A 10,770-nucleotide genomic window follows, 5' to 3' on the forward strand; every position below is an offset into this window, starting at 1 on the left:
CAAATTAAACTATACAACAATCATACATCTTTCACTCCATACGTATCCAAATCAACATGCAGTTAAACCAACAAAATCATATTCATCACAACAACGATCGTTCATAACAATTCAGTCAGCATACAGTTCATGCATTCTATTTCTATCATACTTGCACACAATCATCTACGTATAAACTAAATTATTAAGCTTCCCTTACCTGGATAGCAGTGTACTCCCAAAAAGCAAGATTCAACGCGACCTCTAACAGCGTCCTACCCTCAGGTTTCGCTCAACAACTTACACTCAATCTAAATACCAGAAATAATAAACAACTCAGACCTATAACCCATGCATGCAACCAGAACTAGGGTTCGCATGAAACCAAAAGGACGAACGCTTAAAAATGAGAACTTACCAGTTCCGATCCAATTTCTGTTCGGTCCAGAATAAAGCTCACGTCTCCAGGAATGTTTCTACGGTTCTGAATCGTGATCGGAGAAGGAGATAGTGAGTTACAGTAGAGAGAAGGTGAACTGGTTCTAGAGAGAAGTTAGAGAAAATGAAGGGTTTTGGTTCTGAGGAAGAAGAAGAGTGCGTGCAGGTGAGAGAGAGTTTTTTCGAAACTCAGTTTTGTCAAATCCCACGCCCAAACGAACGAGCGTCTCCTCTGCTGACACCTGCACTCCCACTTCTGACTTCCGAAGCTTCTACGTGACACATGGCGCTCGTGCATGCGGTGCAAAGTGCGTTTTTAATGCACTGAACGTGTGGCGCGGTGCATTTATGGAAGCAGCCAGGTGACTCAACAATGCATTAATGACAGATTAGACAGTATAATTATGGGCTAATTTTCCAAGATCTCACATTCCACCTATCTAAAAAAATTTCCTTCCTCGAAAATTAAAGACTCACCCGGAAATAGATTAGGGTATAAGCTCTTCATGGCGCTCTCCACTTCCCATGTTGAGTCACCCGTTCTTGCGTCCCATAACACTTTCACCATTCGGACAGCTTTCCGCTTGTAATATCTGGTATCACTTTCTTCAATTCGCACCGGCTGCATCTCCAACGTTCGGTCTGGACGAAGTTGAACGTCTTCCAACTCCAGTACGTGTGATGGATTCGCTATATACTTCCGAAGTTGAGAAACGTGGAAAACGGGGTGAAGGTTCGATAGCTGAGGTGGCAATGCAAGCTCGTACGCTACAGGTCCGATCTTCCTCAGAATTTGATACGGTCCAATGAATTTGGGAGACAGCTTCTTTGGACGAACGGCTCGGCCTACACCAGTGATTGGGTTGAGTCGAAGAAACACATGATCTCCTACAGCGAATTCCAACGGTCTTCTCCTCTTATCAGCATAAGATTTCTGCCTGCTCAAGGACGTCTTTAACCTCTCCTGAATTTGTTTGACTTTCTGAATCGTTTGCTGGATAAGCTCAGGTCCAGTTAGCACGTTCTCTCCTTCCTTGAACCAACAAAGTGGTGTTCGGCATTTTCTCCCATAGAGTGCTTCAAACGGTGCCATTCCAATGCTCGCCTGGAAATTGTTGTTATACGTGAACTCCACTAGCGGCAGGACCTCATCCCAGGCGCCCAAGTGATCTAGGACGCACGTCCTCAGTAAGTCTTCAAGCGTCTGGATTGTTCTTTCAGATTGGTCGTCCGTCTGAGGGTGATAGGCTGAACTCATCTGCAACTTACTTCCGAGCTCGCTTTGAAGTGACTGCCAAAACCGTGAAGTGAACCTTGTGTCTCGGTCGGAAATGATGCTCGAAGGTACTCCATGTAAGCGAACGATCTCCTGAATATACAACTTAGCCAAGTTAGTCATGGACATCTTCAAGTTGACTGCTAGGAAGTGGGCGCTCTTCGTTAGCCGATCCACGATTACCCAAATCGAGTCATGATTCCTGACCGTGCGTGGTAGATGAGTCACGAAGTCCATGGATATGCTATCCCACTTCCACTCGGGAATTTCCAGCTGCTGAAGTAATCCGCCAGGTCTTTGGTGCTCCGCCTTCGCTCGTTGACACGTTAAACATGATGCCACAAAACGAGCGACATCACTCTTCATTCCAGGCCACCAAAAGGATTTACGGAGATCTTGATACATCTTAGTCATGCCAGGGTGCATGCTAAGACGACTGTGATGACCTTCCTCCAGAATAATCCTCTTCAGTTCTCCATCATTCGGGATGCACGTCCGGCCCTTATAACGTAAGAAACCGTCCGTTCCAGTGTTAAATTCTTTGGCCTAATCCGTACCGAGGGCATCAAATATCTTCACTAACTCTTCATCCTCTCGTTGTTTCTCTCTGATCCGCTCAAACACGTTGCTGGATATTCTAAGGTTACAACACTTGATACTGTTCGGCTCCAACTCGAATTGTAACCTTAGATCTCTAAAACTTTCCACCAAACTTAGCTCGCGCACCATCATGGACGACACATGCACCACTTTTCTGCTTAGAGCGTCCGCTACCACGTTAGCTTTCCCAGGGTGATACAGCAGCTCAAAATCGTAGTCTTTCAAAAATTCTAACCAACGCCTCTGCCTCATGTTCAACTCCTTCTGATCAAATAAATATTTGAGGCTCTTGTGATCACTGAAGACTTGGAACGTGGATCCGTACAAGAAATACCTCCACATCTTCAGTGCAAAAACGACCGCTGCCAACTCCAGGTCGTGCGTTGGGTAATTCCTTTCGTGAATCCTCAACTGACGAGACGCGTAAGCTACCGCTCGCTTCTCTTGCATCAAAACACAACCCAAACCTTGGTGAGAAGCGTCGCAATACACTTCGAATGGTTTAGACGTGTCTGGAATAATTAGCACTGGAGCGCTCGTCAATTTCACTTTCAACTCTTGGAAACTGGCCTCACAACGATCGGTCCAAGCGAACGGCTGGTCTTTACGAGTCAACTGAGTTAGCGGCGCTACTATCTTAGCAAATCCTTCAGTGAAACGTCTGTAGTAGCCCGCGAGTCCAACAAAATTACGCACCTCAATGACCGAACGCGGACTCTCCCATTCCAGTACCGCTCGCACTTTCGCTGGATCTACCGAGATGCCTCCAGCCGACACCACATGCCCTAAAAACTGAATCTCCTTCATCCAGAATTCACATTTAGACAACTTGGCATACAAATCCTTCTCCCGCAACACTCCAAGTACAAGTCTAAGATGCTCTTCATGCTCGTCTTCGGTCTTGGAATAGATGAGAATATCATCTATGAAGACGACCACAAACTTATCCAAATAAGGCCTGAAGATGCGGTTCATATACTCCATGAACACGGCTAGAGCGTTCGTTACTCCAAAAGGCATCACAACGTATTAATAATGTCCATAGCGAGACCTGAACGCTGTCTTCTGGATGTCGTCTTCCTTGACCCTGATTTGATGATACCCAGATCTCAAATCAATCTTTGAGAACACAGCAGCCCCATGCAATTGATCCAGCAGGTCATCTATCCTTGGCAATGGGTACTTGTTCTTGATGGTCAGCTTATTCAATTGCCTGTAGTCTATACATAACCGAGAGCTGCCATCCTTCTTCCTTACTAACAGCGCGGGCGCTCATATTGCACTCGTGATCCAAGTGCCCGTTCCTTCCGCAACGGTTGCAGTGCTTTCCTCCCACCAGCTGAGGGCATGAAGACCTATAGTGTGGCCCTCCACACCGGAAGCAAACAACGTTTCCTTGTCCAGACTGTCCGACAGGAACCACTGCTTGCGATCCGCTCGCATGAGAAGGTTGGTTTGGACGAGCGTAAGGAAGTCTCCTCTGAACAGTTCCTCCCCTGGACACGATCGGTCCCCTACTCACTTGTTGCTGCTTCTTTTGCCGTTCCGCCTCTGCCATATTCTTCTCCAATACTTTCGCTCGTTCAACCATGGCAGGAAACGACCGAATACACAGACTTGAGATCAACACCTTCAGATCACTCCTCAGTCCATTCTCAAATTTCCTACACTGCCACTCCTCACTGGTGGCCATCGTATTGAACCTCAAAAGATGTTTAAAGGTGTTGGTATACTCCGACACAGACTTTGTCCCTTGCACCAGTTGAAGAAACTCGACTTCCTTAGCGTAACGAACGCTATCTGGGAAGTATTCCTCATAGAATTTGCCTCTGAAAACCGCCCAGGTGATGGGATTCTGAGCGTCCGTTAAGATGGCTTTCATACTCGTCCACCAGTGGCTAGCTTCACCAGTCAGCAAGTACTCCGTAAAAGCCAAGCGGCTTTCATCTGGACACCTCTTAGCATTGTAAATACGCTCCATGTCTCTCAGCCACTGGTCCGCCTCATCAGGAAGGCATTTCCCACTAAATTTAGCCGGATGGTGTTGGAGGAAGCTCTCCAAGCTCCACTCAGTAGCAGGCGGGGCAGTGTTGGAAGAAGACGCCCCTGGAGTGTGCCTGGTTGCTGCTAGAATTTCCATCAGTTGTCTTTGAGTCGTTTCAGAGTTGGCACGCGAGGCCTCCAAACTCTGCATGGCACTCTGATTCTGCTGCATCAGGGTGGCATTCTGCTCCATCAAGGTCGTGTTTTGTTGCTGCAATCGGTCAATCACCGTTTCCAACAACCTAGCGTTGTTGGACGCATCTGGGTCAGTAGGTTGAGGTGGAGGAGGGAGTCTAGGTGCCATTCTTTCTCTGGACACAGAGAAAAACGAATGTTAGTTACGTGCAAAGAGTTGAGAAAAATAACTCATTTAAACACATATTAAGCACACAGCAAAAACACAGTGCACTCATAACCTACAGTGTCCTTTAAGAGAACAAAACTGCTCTGATACCACTAATGTAACATCCCAAAATATAGTAATTACCATAATCAGAATTAATTACATTAAGCAAATAAAACAGTGCAGTCTTACAAATCTGAACGAGCGTCAAAAGCCGAACGGCTTAACATACAGAAATAACGAACGCGATACAAACAAGAGTTCAGAGACGAACGGTCTTACAAAACTATGACCGAACGTTCAAAATAAAATTAATGAAACTAACTATAGAAACCCGCGAGCGCTCTAAGGCTCGGCTTTAACTTCTACATCCACCAGATTCGCGTCTTCCAAATTTTCCTCTTCCAGCACCTCTTCAAGTGACGCACCTCCATCTGCTCACACCCACACGGATGATCATTGCAATGACAGGACGAACGTACATAGACAAGATGACAACACAAGGAAAAACGAAAGGGTAAGCTTAAGTAATTTAATTCATACGTCAACACATATACTAACAATTCAAATCATTCAAACACATAACTCAACATAAATCATCATCCAACATATATTTATATATATATATATATATATATATATATATATATATATATACATATAGACCGACCGTCCGGACCGTATGAATCTGTGTAGTTACAAGCGTCCTTGCACCCGAGTGATGTAGTAACTGGGATACACCAAACAGCTGCCAGTCGAGGTCAGTCCGTTCTTACGTCGCCCATGTTAACTTATGGACTAAGGACCTCCTGCCGTTCCCACACATGACATACTTCCTCTACATGAAGATAGTATTCACAGAACATCAGGATGGACATCGAGTCTTAACTTATCCACAGTCATACTTTACCAAATTTAATATCCAATATATATATGAGTCGTTCCTCCATGGAACGCTCGTTCAAATACCAAAATCATAATTTCACTTCTTATAGTGTTCGCACACCTTAATACTTCCTTTTATTTACATTTTCATTCTATGTTCCACTTCCATAAAAAGACGAGCGTTCAATCCTCTACATAACGAGGACGAACGTCAAGAGTGAGACAGAAAGATCTTCTTTTCAAAAAGAATAAAACTGACGCATTTTTCATGACGAACGTGACTTTTACTAGAATCAGTTGAGTGAACCGACTCTTAGCGATATAACATAAATGTTTCAGAATAATTTAGGTTCAAAGACTTTAGACCAAATTCAAAGGAATAAAGATACAAAAAGATGATTATTTAGTTATCCTGAGGACAATTTGTTTAACAGGATCGACTGTCAGTCAATGATCGAAAGCGAATATTCGTTTACTGATAATTTGAGACGAACGCTATTTACGTACGTTCTGAAATCAAAGGTATGGATGAGCGTTCGGTATAAGAACGTACACTTCTTAGGACGAACGCTAGACATAAGATCGAGCGCTATTTAGCACGAACGCTCAGTGTAAGACCGAGCGCTACTTAAGACGAACGCTTGGTGTAAGACCGAGCGCTATTTAAAGTGTAAGGGTATAATTTGAAATTATTTAAGTTAAGGTATCTGGTATCACTATGCTGAGCCGAACGCTCAAACATAGTATTTCAAATGAGGACGCTCGTTCTCGGATAGAATTCTTCCCAAATGAAAGAATTCCACTCTAAGTCATTTTCAGAGAAACCGAACGGTATAAGACCGTACGATGACGAACGTATTTTATCATATGATAGAATCATTATATTCAGATTTTCATCTTCATCTAACTCAACATTTCTCATACGATTCATAATCTTATAATTTCATATCCATCGTTAATTCACATACTTTATAAAGTTCATCATATTAACAAATTAAACTATACAACAATCATACATCTTTCACTCCATACGTATCCAAATCAACATGCAGTTAAACCAACAAAATCATATTCATCACAACAACGATCGTTCATAACAATTCAGTCAGCATACAGTTCATGCATTCTATTTCTATCATACTTGCACACAATCATCTACGTATAAACTAAATTATTAAGCTTCCCTTACCTGGATAGCAGTGTACTCCCAAAAAGCAAGATTCAACGCGACCTCTAACAGCGTCCTACCCTCAGGTTTCGCTCAACAACTTACACTCAATCTAAATACCAGAAATAATAAACAACTCAGACCTATAACCCATGCATGCAACCAGAACTAGGGTTCGCATGAAACCAAAAGGACGAACGCTTAAAAATGAGAACTTACCAGTTCCGATCCAATTTCTGTTCGGTCCAGAATAAAGCTCACGTCTCCAGGAATGTTTCTACGGTTCTGAATCGTGATCGGAGAAGGAGATAGTGAGTTACAGTAGAGAGAAGGTGAACTGGTTCTAGAGAGAAGTTAGAGAAAATGAAGGGTTTTGGTTCTGAGGAAGAAGAAGAGTGCGTGCAGGTGAGAGAGAGTTTTTTCGAAACTCAGTTTTGTCAAATCCCACGCCCAAACGAACGAGCGTCTCCTCTGCTGACACCTGCACTCCCACTTCTGACTTCCGAAGCTTCTACGTGACACATGGCGCTCGTGCATGCGGTGCAAAGTGCGTTTTTAATGCACTGAACGTGTGGCGCGGTGCATTTATGGAAGCAGCCAGGTGACTCAGCAGTGCATTAATGACATATTAGACAGTATAATTATGGGCTAATTTTCCAAGATCTCACACTTTACATCTATTAGTGTTTCAATTTTATTCCAAAACTTATCCTAATTTTCGAAAGGATCAAATTAAATACTACTACATAAATATAACAATAAATATTTATATTTAGTTTTGATTATTCTGTTATTAAATATAATATTTATTAAAGTTAGTTATTAAAATTTGAACCAATTAGATATAAAAATTTTAAACGGGTTTATATACACAAGATCGACAAGGGTCAAATGACTTCAATGTAATTCATTATTTAAATAATAATGTTGAACTATAAATATATTAGTCTACATATTGCATGCATGGAAAAATTGTGACCTATTAAATTTTATCAAAATAAATTTAATTAGTGTTTATAAATATTAAAATAAGGTAATAAAAACTGAATCACAAATTACATAAAATTTAGTAAAAGTGTAAACTCTAATTTTATATTATTATGTAAACATGTTATAAATTGTTGCAAAAGAAGGTATATAATGCTACTATCAACTACTATAAGTATTGCACTTTATATGTTTCAATATATGTCCATTCAAGTAGTAATTAATGTAAAACGGCTTCAAATCAATGTTTTCACAGTAATTAGTGTAATATGTGGATTTTTTTCTAATATTATTTTTATATTTTTCATTTTCAAATATGTAAGTGAAAAGATCTAAACATTATGAATACAGCTCAATAAATTATAATATTTATTTAAAATAATAATTATTGAAATTTAACAAATAACTTTATCTGCAACTACATTACATCTAAACTAAAATCCAATTAATTATAACTGCTACACACAACTAATATTAAAGATTACTCTAAGGACAAAAAAAAAATAGACGGTTAAGAGTAGATAGATGTATTAAAATAATGAGATTGAGTAATTAGTGTTAAAATAAGCTAACAGTATAAATAGAGTTTTAAAATACTCAGCTCATTATATCAGTACGTTCTATTTCTCTAAAAACTCTATTCTCTACCTTTTCTCCTTCTTCTCTCTAAAATTTCTCACTAGTGGTTCGTCTGATCGGCGATCCGGAGCTTCCTAGGCGATCCTGTGATCAAGGGCTTCCTTTTCCACCGATCAATTTCATGGTTAGAGTGGGTAAGTTTCGTTTCCCAAATTCTCATGAATTTATGTATTTTCTGGTACATGCAAACACTGTTCTGTTTGCATGTGTTCATCAGCTCTTCTTTTGGGTTTTGATTCTGTTTCTGGTTCGGTGGTTGGTTTCCTTTCACCGATTCAAAGTCTGTAGGTTGTCCTAGGATGACTTGCGGTTTAGCAAAACTGTGGAGAAGTTTTAATCTGTCAAGTTGCTTTGAGGTAAGGGAAGCTATTTAATTTAATTGATTTGGTTATGATATATGAGAATGAGATGGTGGCTGTGATTGTATGTATGTGAAAATTGAATGTATGTATGTTCGGTATTGTTTTGTGGACTGTTAACTGCTCTGACCATGTTTGATGCAAAATTATAGTTACTGTGCCGAGTGAATTGTGAGGAAGTGGAGTAGTGAAAAGGGGGAATTTGTATCAGGAGTGGTTTCGGTCTGTAAGGATAATCTAGGTAAGTTGTTTAGGGCCTATTAGAATTCTTAAGTCCTTCTAAAATGTGTAAGAAGTAGGAAAACATATTTTTGATCTTTGAGTCGTGGATTATGCAGAATTTGAATTGAAATCTGGTATGAGACTCTTTGTAATGATATTAGAAAGATTTAGGTACTCTTGGATAGGTGTAAATGTGTATATGATTCGTGTTTGAAAGATTAGAAGTTTGGGAAAATGTTTAGTTTTGGTAAAATTTGATGTGTTCATAATTCTGCAGAAGTTTCTGCAGAATTATGCAGAAAACTGAGGGTTCGCTGTTGGCCGCTCGGTCATGCGTGTTAGCAAAATGATGAAGATGAAGTTTTGATGATATCTAAATCAAGTCAAGAACAATCAAGACTCATGAAGAATGATCTTTTGAAGACTTGTAACTTTTGTAATAACTGTACAAACATAGGAAATTAGTGGTTTGATGTATGCATTCAAAAGTGATGTAAAAATAAACCAAGTAGCAAAATTGTGCAGTGCTAATGGATTAACAGGGGTAAATAATCGATTATTCCAGAGAGCCATGGAAAAGCTCAGCACTGCATGCTAATCGATTAACATGGGCTGTTAATCGATTAGCGCTAATCGATTAGCATGGGCTGATAATCGATTAGCAAGGTGACCGTTTGAAAAACTAGTCGTTTTCGAGCCGTTCGACTATCCGTTGTTTTGTCTTTTAGTGACTAATCGATTAGCAACTTAAGATAATCGATTATCACAGTAAGAAAGGCTGAAAACGAAAAATGGAAGAGCTTTTGGATGAGTCTATAAATAGACTCTCATTTCCTCTCAAGGGGATTACCTACTACTCTTCCTTTGTGCTCATATACTCAGAAACTCTTGAGAATTGTGTGCTCTTGCTCAGCTAAGGAAACTCTGTCTGTAGAGTTGGTGAAATACTGCTACGGTGATAGAGGAATAGCTGGTTCATCCTTGGTGCATCTAAGGAAGTGTTTGGAAGAGGAATTCATCCTTCGTGAAGTATTCGGAGGAAGTGTTTCATCCTTTGTGAAGATTCAAAGGAGGTGTTGCTTCATCTCTTGTGGCATCAAGAGAGGTGTTTTCTAAACTTTTACAAATTGTATCTGTGTGATTGTAGTTTGTAATTGTTTTGTGATTAGTGAAGTGTTTATCTTGTTTTGAGATAAGCGACTGGACGTAGGATTGGTAAGATCCGAACCAGGATAAAATCATCTGTGCAAATTTCTCTCAACCTTACTCTATTTTATTGTCTTTATTATCTGCTAAGTAAGTTTAATTGAGTAGAAATTTTTAAGGCACACGCTTTTAGTAAGAACCAATTCACCCCCCCTCTTGGTTTGTTATTCCACGCTAACCATTCCGCTACAGCCGCTCCTGACAATTGGTATCAGAGCTTGCTTTGATAGTCATTCAAATGGCGGGATCGCATCAAACCTTTGCAGAGGGTGCTTCTATCAATAGACCACCACTATTCACAGGTGAAAATTACGCATTCTGGAAGGTAAGAATGCAAATTTTTATGGAATCTATTGATATAGATATTTGGGATGCTGTTGTATCTGGTCCTTTTGTTCCAATTAACAATATGCAGGAACCAAAGCCCCGTGACCAATGGACTGCTGAAGATAAGAAAAAATTTGGTAATGATGTAAAAGCTCGTAATATTATTTCATCTGCTTTAACTGTTGACGAGTTTTACAGGATTTCTATTTGTAAAACTGCACAAGAAATGTGGGAAGTACTTAGAGTAACCCATGAAGGTACAGATGATGTTAAGAGAGCTAGAAAGAATACCTTAATC

This window comes from Vigna angularis, chromosome 9 (assembly GCF_016808095.1).
Source record: "Vigna angularis cultivar LongXiaoDou No.4 chromosome 9, ASM1680809v1, whole genome shotgun sequence".
In the NCBI taxonomy this organism is placed as follows: Eukaryota; Viridiplantae; Streptophyta; class Magnoliopsida; order Fabales; family Fabaceae; genus Vigna; species Vigna angularis.